Source organism: Dendrobates tinctorius, unplaced genomic scaffold, assembly GCF_039654945.1.
Source record: "Dendrobates tinctorius isolate UK_male_01 unplaced genomic scaffold, ASM3965494v1 ptg000257l, whole genome shotgun sequence".
Classification (NCBI taxonomy): domain Eukaryota; kingdom Metazoa; phylum Chordata; class Amphibia; order Anura; family Dendrobatidae; genus Dendrobates; species Dendrobates tinctorius.
This window is the reverse complement of record NW_027361924.1, coordinates 9,653,945-9,665,834: the sequence shown is the minus strand read 5'-3', so window position 1 is coordinate 9,665,834 and position 11,890 is coordinate 9,653,945. Positions and strand designations below refer to the sequence as shown.

General features: G+C 45.2%; 1 pseudogene; it reads left to right on the top strand.

Moving 5' to 3' along the window:
* Positions 1-11,027: 11,027 nt before the first annotated feature.
* Positions 11,028-11,880, top strand: LOC141069292 (probable ATP-dependent RNA helicase DDX28; annotated as a pseudogene).
* The last annotated feature ends 10 nt before the right edge of the window (positions 11,881-11,890 follow it).

Here is an 11,890-nt window from a genome sequence, read left to right as displayed (position 1 = left end):
TAATATAATAATAATAATAATAATAATAATATTAGCACAAACGATTTTGATCAGGATATGTGGCTTCCTGCCTGCACAACAATATTAGCCCAAATGATTTTGATTAGGAAATGTGGCAACTTGCAGCAGCTGGAGCAGCCTCTCTATGCTGTTACACTAACAAAATGGTGCCACCGAATCATGTCAACTTTTTATATGGAGAAGGAAATGTGACTTCGGCAGCCAATGACAGAAGCTGTTGTGTTTGGAATTTGTGGATGGTTTCTGTGCCTTGATTGGCTGTCGGAATTGCCGCACATTAAGTTAATTAAGAAGAAAACTGTACACAGCTCATTTGATCTCTCTCCACCCCCTTCCCTTTTAAACGATTTCCCCCACGCTCATCATACAGCACCACTATGCTAGCAAAAGTTCACCCAAAAGACTTAGTGGAAATGCGATCATTTACCGAATTGTGCCCAAATTTTGTCGTCCTTGAGGGAAAATACTCAGGTATCTGAACACAAATCCGAATAAGCTACTTTTATGCCAAATTTGAGATTGATGAACAAGATCGCTCATCTCTGTGTACAACTCTATAAAAATACAGTTAATTTCAACAATAAGTCATTTTCTGGTGACACATTCCCCTTTCCATGATTTGCTTTGAGTTTTGGAGGCCACAGAAAGCCCAAGAGGAGAGCAAGCAACCTCTGATCCTCACAAGATCTCATTCTCTACTCCCCTCTTATCTCCTCTTCCAACAGTCACATACAAGATTTTTCCCATGCATCCCCCCACTCTGGAACTCTCTACCCCAAGATCAGACTCTTGCCTACCAAAGAAACATTCAAAAGGAACCTGAAGACCTACCTTTTCTGACAAGCCTACAACCTGCTGTAACCTCCGAACCACCATACCGCTGAATGACCAGCTCTACCCTCATTTTATATATGTAAAGCGCCACAGAATAAATGACTCTACAATAATAAATAATAATAATAAAATATTAAGAGTACTATGATCACATATACATCTGTGTTCAATTCAGAACCTCCATCAAAGATTCTCTAAAATTGAGGTTTAAAAATATTGCTATTTGCTTACCGTATATACTCGAATATAAGTCGAGATTTTCAGCCCATTATTTTGGGCTGAAAGTCCCCCTCTCGACTTATATTCGGGTCATATACACCGGGGGGTCGGAGGGGAGGGGGGTCGGGTCATACTTACCCGTCCTGACGCTGTCTCTTGAGCCCCCCAGCTTCTCCGCGCTCTCTCTTCCTGCCTTCAGCGGTCACGTGGTACCGCTCATTAAAACTCATGAATATGCGCATATTCATGAGTTTTAATGAGCGGTATCACAGGACCGTTGAACGCAGGAAGAGAGCGCGGAGAAGCTGGGGGCTCAAGAGACAGCGTCAGGACGGGTAAGTATAGCGATACTCACCTGTCCTGCGTCCATGGCTGCTTGCTGCTGTCTGTCATCGGTCAGTGACTTCAGACAGCAGAGGGCGCGGTGACGTAATTAGTGCGCGTCGCGCCCCCTGCAGTCTGAACATCACTGACCGATGACGTGGCAGATAGCGCTGAGCAGCCATGGACGCAGGACAGGTGAGTATCTGACACCCAGCGACGGAGAGGTGAGTATGTAATTTTTTTTATTTTTACATGCAGCAGCAGCACATGGGGGAGTATATCTAAGGAGCTTCTTATGGGGCAGCACATGGGGGAGTAATCTAAGGAGCAACTTATGGGGGCAGCACATGGGGGAGTATATGTAAGGAGCTACTTATGGGGGCAGCACATGGGGGAGTATATGTAAGGAGCTACTTATGGGGGCAGCACATGGGAGAGTATATGTAAGGAGCTACTTATGGGGGCAGCATATGGGGGAACAACAATCTAAGGAGCTACTGTTGGGTTCAGCACATGGGGGAATAATCTATGGAGCTACTTATGGGGGCAGCACATGGGGGAGTATATGTAAGGAGCTACTTATGGGGGCAGCACATGGGGGAGTATATGTAAGGAGCTACTTATGGGGGCAGCATATGGGGGAACAACAATCTAAGGAGCTACTTATGGGGTCAGCACATGGGGGAATAATCTATGGAGCTACTTATGGGGGCAGCACATGGGGGAGTATATGTAAGGAGCTACTTATGGGGGCAGCATATGGGGGAACAACAATCTAAGGAGCTACTTATGGGGTCAGCACATGGGGGAATAATCTATGGAGCTTCTTATGGGGGCAGTATATGGGGGAATAATCTATGGAGCTTCTTATGGGGGCAGTATATGGGGGAATAATCCATGGAGCTTCTTATGGGGGCAGTATATGGGGGAATAATCGGAGCATTTCCCACCCTAGACTTATACTCGAGTCAATAAGATTTCCCAGTTTTTTGTGGCAAAATTAGGGGGGTCGACTTATACTCGGATCGACTTATACTCGTGTATATACGGTAGTTATTTTTCCCATCAAAACAACTTGATGGAAATACCAATTACAAAAATTTGATGGAGATACTAAGTCCAAATAATTTAGGTAAAAAAGGTTTAATAACACATCTCCTGTGACCTTATTTATATTACTATGGTGGTCTGACTGGAATGTGAAATTAGTATAGAGAAAAATTACTGTCTTGCACCAAACCTGTGACAAACCGCTCCCGATGTATGTTTCGCCACAAAGGCTTCATTAATCTTGATGGCCTCTATTAGGCTGGTTTCACATTCGCGCTTTTGAGCGCAGCGACGGCCTGTGCACGGCCGCCGCTAAGCCCCGCCCCCTGCCCCGCCTCCACCGGTATCTCCGCCTCCGGGCGCATGACGTTGCATGCGTCATGCGTCCCCTATCTTCATCACAGAGGGCGCAGGCCGTGCGCAGTCTGCGCACAGTCTGCGTTTGGCGGCGCATGCGTCCTTTTGACGGTGCGCCGAGCACAACCAAAATGCAACAGGTTGCGTTTGGCGCTGCTCGGCGCACCGTCAAAAGGACGCATGCGCCGCCAAACGCAGACTGTGTGCAGACTGCGCACGGCCTGCGCCCTCTGTGATGAAGATAGGGGACGCATGACGCATGCAACGTCATGCGCCCGGAGGCGGAGATACCGGTGGAGGTGGGGCAGGGGGCGGGGCTTAGCGGCGGCCGTGCGCAGGCCGTCGCTGCGCTCAAAAGCGCGAATGTGAAACCGGCCTTACACATGTCATGGTTTGCTGGCTTATCTGTTCTGGATCTCAGTTTCCTCCACATGGCCACCACAGCTCTACTTTTTCCATTGATGTTGTTCCTTGAGCTGTTGCTATGTTCTTCTTGGCCCACTGCTACCTGCTACCTTCTCCCATTACATTGGTCTGTCTTTATCCAAGCCTATATATAAAAACCTGGGAGCTGCCCCTAGACAGTGTTACCGAGTAGTCGTGTCCCGCCCTGTAAAATGTTTACAATTTATCTTTGCCTGAAGGTGTTAACAGCTTATTGATGACAGTGCCAGATTTCAAATCACCCATAATCTGAAAATGATAACAGATCCTGACTAGTGATGAGCGAGTGTGCTCGTTACTCAGGTTTTCCAAGCATGCTTGGGTGATCTCAGAGTATTTTGGGCCTGCTCGTAGAGGATTTTTGTGTCTCCACAGCTGCATGCTAAGTGTTCAGACTAAAGAGATATGTGTTGTGAGTTCGTTTTCCCCTTCACCATTGAGGTCTGATGAAATCCCTCTTCTGGTGAAGGAAGGTAGTGAGGCTGATTATAAACCACCTGAGCAGAATCATGATGACTGGCTGCCTGGGATTGCCAACTGGATATAAGTCAGCCGCCGCCCGTCTGCCTTGCAGGTTATTCCTCTCTGGGATTCTTGGAGACCAGTCTGATTCCTGCTCCTCTGAAAGCTAAGTTTTCCTGCTCTACTTTTTGCATCTGTATTTTGTTTTGGTTTTGCCTTGTTTGTCTGGAATTCTGCCTCTCCCTGCTGGTGAGCTGAATTCCTTTTTGCTCTGTCTTCAGATATTTCCAGAACACTGATATAGTTTTTGAAGCCTAGCGTCTTCAGGATATTTTTCCCTATCAGTCAGTTGGCTGTTTTTTGGAGAGGGTTTTGGTGGATTGCAGACAGCAACTGTCCTGTCCTTTTCTATTTAGTTAGCTTGGGCCCCAACATTTGCTCAGCCTATCTTTCTGTCTGTGTAAGTGTTTTTCCATCTCGCTTCACCGTCATTATATGTTGGGGGCTGCCTATTGCTTTGGGGGTCTGCTCTGGGGCAGTTTAGATTTCCCTTTTCTGTCTTTAGGCTATGTAGCTCTCCGGCTGTGATCGAGGGGTCTAGGGCATCGTAGGAACCCCCACGGCTACTACTAGTTGTTGTTGTTAGATTCAGGGGTCTGCAATCCGATAGCTGCCAACTTCTCTGGGTTTCTGGACTTAGCTAGCAATTCTGTTTTTGCCTCCTACGGTTACTCAGTCATAACAGAATAACCTGCCTTACCGCTGATCCTAGGGTACTCAATAGCAGGAAAGAATTGTGTGAAAAAAAAAAAGTGTGTATATTTTTTCCTCTATATCTCTGAGGCCGTAGGGGGAATTTTTTTTTTCCTCTCAATGGAGATAAAGCAATTGTCTGATCGTGTGGAGCAGCTCGCTGCTAAAGTGCGGGGAATTTCCGCTTACCTTGCTCATTCTCATGTTGCTGAACCAAAGAGCCCTACTCCGGATGTGTTTTTTGGAGATCGGTCTAAATTTCTGAATTTCAAAAATAATTGTAAATTATTTTTTGCCTTGAAGCCTACATCGTCAGGGAGCTCCGCGCAGCAGGTTAAAATTGTCATCTCGTTGCTGCGTGGCGATCCCCAGGATTGGGCGTTTTCTTTGAAACCAGATGACCCTATTCTGACTAGTGTGAACGCATTTTTTCAAGCCTTGGGGTTGTTGTATGATGAACCTAATGCTATTGATCAGGCTGAAAAGACCCTGTTGGCACTGAGCCAGGGTCGAGATTCTGCAGAATTATATTGTCAAAAATTCCGAAAGTGGGCGGTCCTTACTACCTGGAATGATAATGCCTTGGCAGCTCTCTTTCGGAAAGGGTTGTCAGAAGCCTTAAAAGATACTATGGTGGGATTTCCTGTTCCCTCTGGTCTTGACGATTCTATGTCATTAACCATTCAGGTTGATCGGCGTTTACGTGAACGCAGGATTGCACGGGAGGTGTTGCCACCTGTTGAACAAGTGTCGGAACCTATGCAATGTGATAGAGTTTTGTCCAGGGAGCAACGTCAGGAGTTCAGAAGGCGTAATAAACTGTGTTTTTTCTATGGAGAAGCCTCGCATAGTATTTCTGTCTGTCCTAAACGAGAGAGACGTTTTGTCCACACGTTTTCTGTGGGAGGTGTTCAACGTAAGTTTCTTCTGGCAATTACTCTGATCTGCTCCCTGTCCACATTTTCCGCCGAGGCTTTTGTGGATTCGGGAGCAGCCCTGAATTTGATGGATTTGGATTTTGCTAAACGTTGTGGATTTCCTATGACGCCTCTGTGGACGCCTATCCCTTTGAGCGGGATTGATGCTACTCCTTTGGCGAAAGATAAACCTCAGTTTTGGACCCAGGTGGTAATGCGGGTCGCCCCAGACCATCAAGAAAATTGCAGGTTCTTGGTGTTACATAATTTGCATGATACTATCGTTCTGGGGTTTCCCTGGTTGCAAATTCATAACCCAGTTTTGGATTGGAAATCTGTGTCTGTGGTGAGTTGGGGTTGTCGGTGTGCCCTTAGTGAGGCTCCGGTATTTTCCACCTCTCCTCAGTCGCATGATGTTCCTGACTATTTGGCGGACTTTTATGATGTATTTAGTGAGAATGAGTCTGCGTCTTTGCCTCCTCATAGGAGTTATGACTGTGCAATTGAACTGAGTCCGGGGTGCAAATTTCCTAAGGGTCGGCTCTTCAATTTATCTGTACCCGAGCACGAGGCTATGCGATCCTATATTAAGGAGGCGTTGGAGAAGGGTCATATTAGACCATCCTCTTCGCCCTTAGGTGCCGGTTTTTTTTTCGTGGGCAAAAAGGATGGTTCATTAAGGCCTTGTATTGATTATCGTGCCCTCAACAAAATTACTATTAAATATCAGTATCCGTTACCCCTGATTTCAGATCTATTCTCCAGAGTTAAAGGTGCTTGCTGATTTACCAAGCTTGACCTCAGGGGGGCGTATAATCTTATCCGCATTAAGCATGGGGATGAATGGAAGACGGCGTTTAATACTCCGGAGGGACATTTTGAGTACCTGGTGATGCCTTTTGGGCTCACTAATGCCCCTTCTGTCTTCCAGTGCTTCATGAACGACATTTTCCGTGACTTTGTGGATACATTTTTGATTATCTATCTGGATGATATTTTGATCTTCTCCAAGGATTGGGATTCTCATGTGGAACATGTTTGGACTGTGTTCCGGATCTTGAGGGAGAATTCTCTGTATGTCAAGGGATCGAAATGCCTTTTTGGGGTACAGAGGATTTCTTTTTTGGGATTTATTTTGTCTCCGTCTACTATTGAAATGGACCTGGCCAAGGTACAGGCCATTCATGATTGGGTTCAGCCCACTTCTTTGAAGGCCCTCCAGAAGTTTTTGGGTTTTGCTAATTTTTATCGGAAATTTATAGCAAAATTTTCTAGTATTGCCAACCCATTGACTGATCTGACTAAGAAGGGTGCTGATGTGTTGAATTGGTCTCCGGAGGCTGTTTCTTCCTTCCAGGAGCTGAAGCGAAGATTCACTTCTGCCCCGGTTTTGCGGCAACCTGATGTCTCACTCCCGTTCTAGGTGGAGGTGGACGCTTCTGAGATTGGTGCTGGAGTGGTTTTGTCCCAAAAAGATCCTGTGACATTTAAGATGAATCCCTGTGCTTTCTTTTCCCGAAAGTTCTCTTCATCTGAACGTAACTATGATGTGGGGAATCGGGAACTGTTGGCCATGAAATGGGCATTTGAGGAGTGGAGACATTGGTTGGAGGGAGCTAAACACCAAGTTGTGGTCCTCACTGACCACAAGAATTTGATTTACCTGGAATCGGCCAAACGCTTGAACCCTAGACAGGCTAGGTGGGCCTTGTTTTTTACATGTTTTGATTTTGTGGTCTCTTTTCTTCCTGGCACTAAGAATGTCAAGGCAGATGCCCTCTCTAGGAGCTTCCTTGCTGATTCTCCTGTAGTGACCAAGCCTGCTACCATCTTAGGCGAAGGGGTAGTGCTTTCTGCCATCTCGCCCGATCTGAGACGTGCTCTGGAAGAGTTCCAGGAGGACAAAACTGAGCATTGTCCCAGTGGAAAGTTGTATGTTCCTGACCAGTGGAAGAAGAGAGTGATGTCTGAAGTTCATTGCTCTGCATTGGCTGGTCATCCAGGTATTTTTGGTACTAGAGATCTGGTGAGTCGGTCTTTTTGGTGGCCCGCCTTGTCTCGTGATGTCAGGAATTTTGTGCAGTCCTGTGGGACTTGCTCCCGGTCTAAACCTTGTTCTCGCTCTAGTGGGTTGTTGATGCCTTTGCCGGTCCCTAAGAGGCCTTGGACCCATATTTCTATGGATTTCATCTCTGATATGCCTGTCTCCCAGAGAATGACTGTTATTTGGGTGATTTGTGATAGATTCTCTAAGATGGTTCATCTTGTACCACTCCCTAAGTTGCCATCTTCCTCTTGAGCTGGTGCCCCTGTTTTTGCAACAGGTGGTTCGCTTGCATGGGATTCCTGAGAACATTGTATCTGACAGAGGAGTTCAATTTGTGTCTAGATTTTGGAGGACTTTCTGTTCCAAGCTGGGAATTCAGTTGTCCTTCTCCTCTGCTTTTCACCCTCAGACCAATGGGCAGACGGAGAGAACAAACCAGACCTTGGAGTCGTATTTGAGATGTTTTATTTCCGCTGATCAGGATGATTGGGTTTCATTTTTGCCCTTGGCCGAATTTGCTTTAAATAATAGAGCTAGTTCTGCCTCTTTGATGTCACCTTTTTTTTGTAACTTTGGGTTTCATCCTCGATTTTCTTCAGGGCAGGTGGAGCCTTCTGCTTGCCCAGGTGTTGACACTGTGGTGGAGAGAATGCACCAGATCTGGGACCAAGTGGTGGATAAGTTATCTCTCTCCCAGGAAAAAGCTCAGCGGTTTTCCAACTGACATAGGACCATCGGTCCCCAGTTTAAGGTTGGTGATATGGTTTGGTTGTCATCAAAAAATATCGCTATGAAGGTGGCCTAGATTTATTGGACCTTACAAAATTTTGGAGATTATTAATCCGGTCTCTTTTCGTTTGGCTCTTCCTGTCACATTTAAAATTCATAATGTGTTTCATAAATCCTTGTTGAAGAGGTTTGTTGAACCAGTTGTTCCTGGGGTGGCACCTCCGAACCCTGTATTAGTTGAAGGTAACATGGAATATGAGGTAGAGAAGATACTGGATTCCCATCTGGCTAGACGGAGACTCCAGTATTTGGTTAAGTGGAAGGGTTATGGTCAGGAGGATAATTCCTGGGTCTCTGCCTCTGATATTCATGCCAAAAGATTGGTGCGTGCCTTTCATCGGGCTCACCCTGATCGCCCTGGTAGCGTGAATGAGGGTTCGGTGACCCCTCCTCAAGGGGGGGTACTGTTGTGAGTTCGTTTTCCCCTTCACCATTGAGGTCTGATGAAATCCCTCTTCTGGTGAAGGAAGGTAGTGAGGCTGATTATAAACCACCTGAGCAGAATCATGATGACTGGCTGCCTGGGATTGCCGACTGGATATAAGTCAGCCGCCGCCCGTCTGCCTTGCAGGTTATTCCTCTCTGGGATTCTTGGAGACCAGTCTGATTCCTGCTCCTCTGAAAGCTAAGTTTTCCTGCTCTACTTTTTGCATCTGTGTTTTGTTTTGGTTTTGCCTTGTTTGTCTGGAATTCTGCCTCTCCCTGCTGGTGAGCTGAATTCCTTTTTGCTCTGTCTTCAGATATTTCCAGAACACTGATATAGTTTTTGAAGCCTAGCGTCTTCAGGATATTTTTCCCTATCAGTCAGTTGGCTGTTTTTTGGAGAGGGTTTTGGTGGATTGCAGACAGCAACTGTCCTGTCCTTTTCTATTTAGTTAGCTTGGGCCCCAACATTTGCTCAGCCTATCTTTCTGTCTGTGTAAGTGTTTTTCCATCTCGCTTCACCGTCATTATATGTTGGGGGCTGCCTATCGCTTTGGGGGTCTGCTCTGGGGCAGTTTAGATTTCCCTTTTCTGTCTTTAGGCTATGTAGCTCTCCGGCTGTGATCGAGGGGTCTAGGGCATCGTAGGAACCCCCCACGGCTACTACTAGTTGTTGTTGTTAGATTCAGGGGTCTGCAATCCGATAGCTGCCAACTTCTCTGGGTTTCTGGACTTAGCTAGCAATTCTGTTTTTGCCTCCTACGGTTACTCAGTCATAACAGATATGTTTTCATGTGTCTGTACTAATCATGTTATAAGAAAAATTATTATTTGTGGCTGAAATTGTTTTGTATGAATAATTTTTGAGCCACCATTTTTTCCCAAACCCAAAAGCCTAATTTTGGTAATGGTGGGATTTCCTGTGTTTGTGCAGCACCAAGAACTAATAAAGGGAACCTGTCACATGAGAAAAAGCCATTAACCTGCAAATATGAGGTTAATCTGAAGGTTAATAGTATTCTGAACCTGCCCGATGCCTGCACTTAGGACCCCACTTCTGGAAGGAAATTAACTTTATTCCTCCAAGCAGCTTTTAGCTTTTGGTAATGGGGGTGACTCTGACGAGATTTCAGTCATCTCTCTGTGTATAGAGCACGGTGGCTGTAACTGTGACCTTGGCACTGACTGACAGCAGGATCAGCAATAGAGTCCGTTTTCAGTCAGTGCTGGGTTCGCGGTTACAGTCATCGATCCCAGCACTGGCTGGTAACCGACACTAATGCTGATCATATTGGTGCTGATCGGAAGCAATGGTGGTAAGACCAGCTAATATTGCGCATGAAGAGAAAAGAGGGTTGGAATGTGTATCAACATGTAATGACAAAACTGAAAACTTTTATTTTTCCATTTGTGTAGCTACTTTTGTTTAAGGCACAGCAAGGATTGCATTTCAAAACACATGCATACTGTATGCATATTACATTTGTGGAAAGTTAGCAAAATTTGGGAAAAATTTTTTTTCTAACAATTAGAGTTTGAGAACTATGTTTCTAAATTTGTTTTATGCCCATGGATGATCATGTTTGAATTAGTAATTTAACGCCTTCATGACCGGATGTATTTTTGGCTTTGCATTTTTGTTTTTTGCTACTCTTCTTCCCAGAGCCATAACTTTTAATTTTTCCATCAATACGGCCATGTGAGGGCTTGTTTTTGTGGGAAGAGTTGTACTTTTGAACAATACCTTTGGTTTTTGCTTTGATTTTTACTAGGTTCACTAAATGCTAAAACTGCCCTGCCATTATGATTCTCTATATCATTGTGAGTTCATAGACACCAAATATGTCTAGGTTCTTTTTTATCTAAGTGGTGAAAATAATTTTTAAACTTTGCTAAAAATATTGCGCCATTTTCCAATACCCGTAGTGTCTCCATTTTTCTTGATCTCGGGTTAGGTGAGGGCTTATTTTTTGAGCGGCAAGCTGACATTTTTTTATAATACCATTTTGAAGCAGATACGATCTTTTGATCGCCTGTTATTGCATTTTAATGCAGTATAGCAGCTACCAAAAAATCTTAATTCTGGCATTTTAACATAAGTTGAGGATCCAAGAAAAGCACTTCTGAGCATCCGCGCTGCTTTAGTGATAAGAATTCTCCAGAAATCCATATAAATCTTTCAAGTTCTTTATTATATGTACTACAGAAACTACGCATTTCGAGGTGACAAACCGCACCTCTTCTTCAGGTTACATTACAGAGTTGTCAACCTGAAGAAGAGGTGCGGTTTGTAACCTCGAAACACGTAGTTTGACTGTTTTCTCGCTACACCATTTAGCGATCAGGTTAATCCTTTTCTTTATTGATAGATGTGGGTGATTATGAACATGGACATCTTGTTGGCAATGCCTGGTGCCCTCTCCATGGCCTTGAAGCTGGATTTGGTGACATTGTCAACCCTCCACTTTGTGGTCCTGGGCGAGGCGGACACACTGTTTGATGACACTTTCTGTGAACTCATTGAGGGGGATTCTTATGAGGACCGATATCCTGGTCTAGTGACTCACAAGGTCTGGATAGGAAAGTCCAGCTGGCAGTCTTTGGAACCACCTACCCTCGAGACGTCAAAATCCTTAAAAAGGTGACGGATCTAGGCAGTATTGACACCATCAAAAGCAAGTGGCTCCATTTCCTAATGCCCCACATCCAACAGATGTTTAAAACTTGAAGGAATCAGAGACATTGTATGAACTTGTGGAGTGCCTGAAGAAGCAAGTAGCGGAGAGCACTGGCACCGCAGTACTGGTCTTCTGTAACAACGCCAGCACTGTCAACTGGCAAGGTTACTTATTGGACGACCATGGCATTAAGCATACCAGATATCACGGCCAAGTTGCCAGCTGACTGGCGTTCTGGTATCCCTTGAAGCCTTTCAGAAAGGCCTGTGTGAGTCGTTGGTCTGCAGAGACATAGCCTCAGGAGGGCTGGACAGTCTCTGAGCCGGCACAGTGGTAAATTACAATTTTCCCCCCACTTTAGAGGACTACTTGCATAGGATAGGAATGGTGGGCCACATTGGTAGTGAGAGCAAGGGAATTGTCGTGAGTTTCAACACCCACAAATGGGATGTTGAATTAGTAAAAAAGATTGAAACTGCGGCCTGAAAGTAAACCAGCATTGGAGTCTAGAATAAAGAATCCTGTAAGCTCCACTGATATTATAAAAGAGCAGAAGGAGTAAAGACATTCTG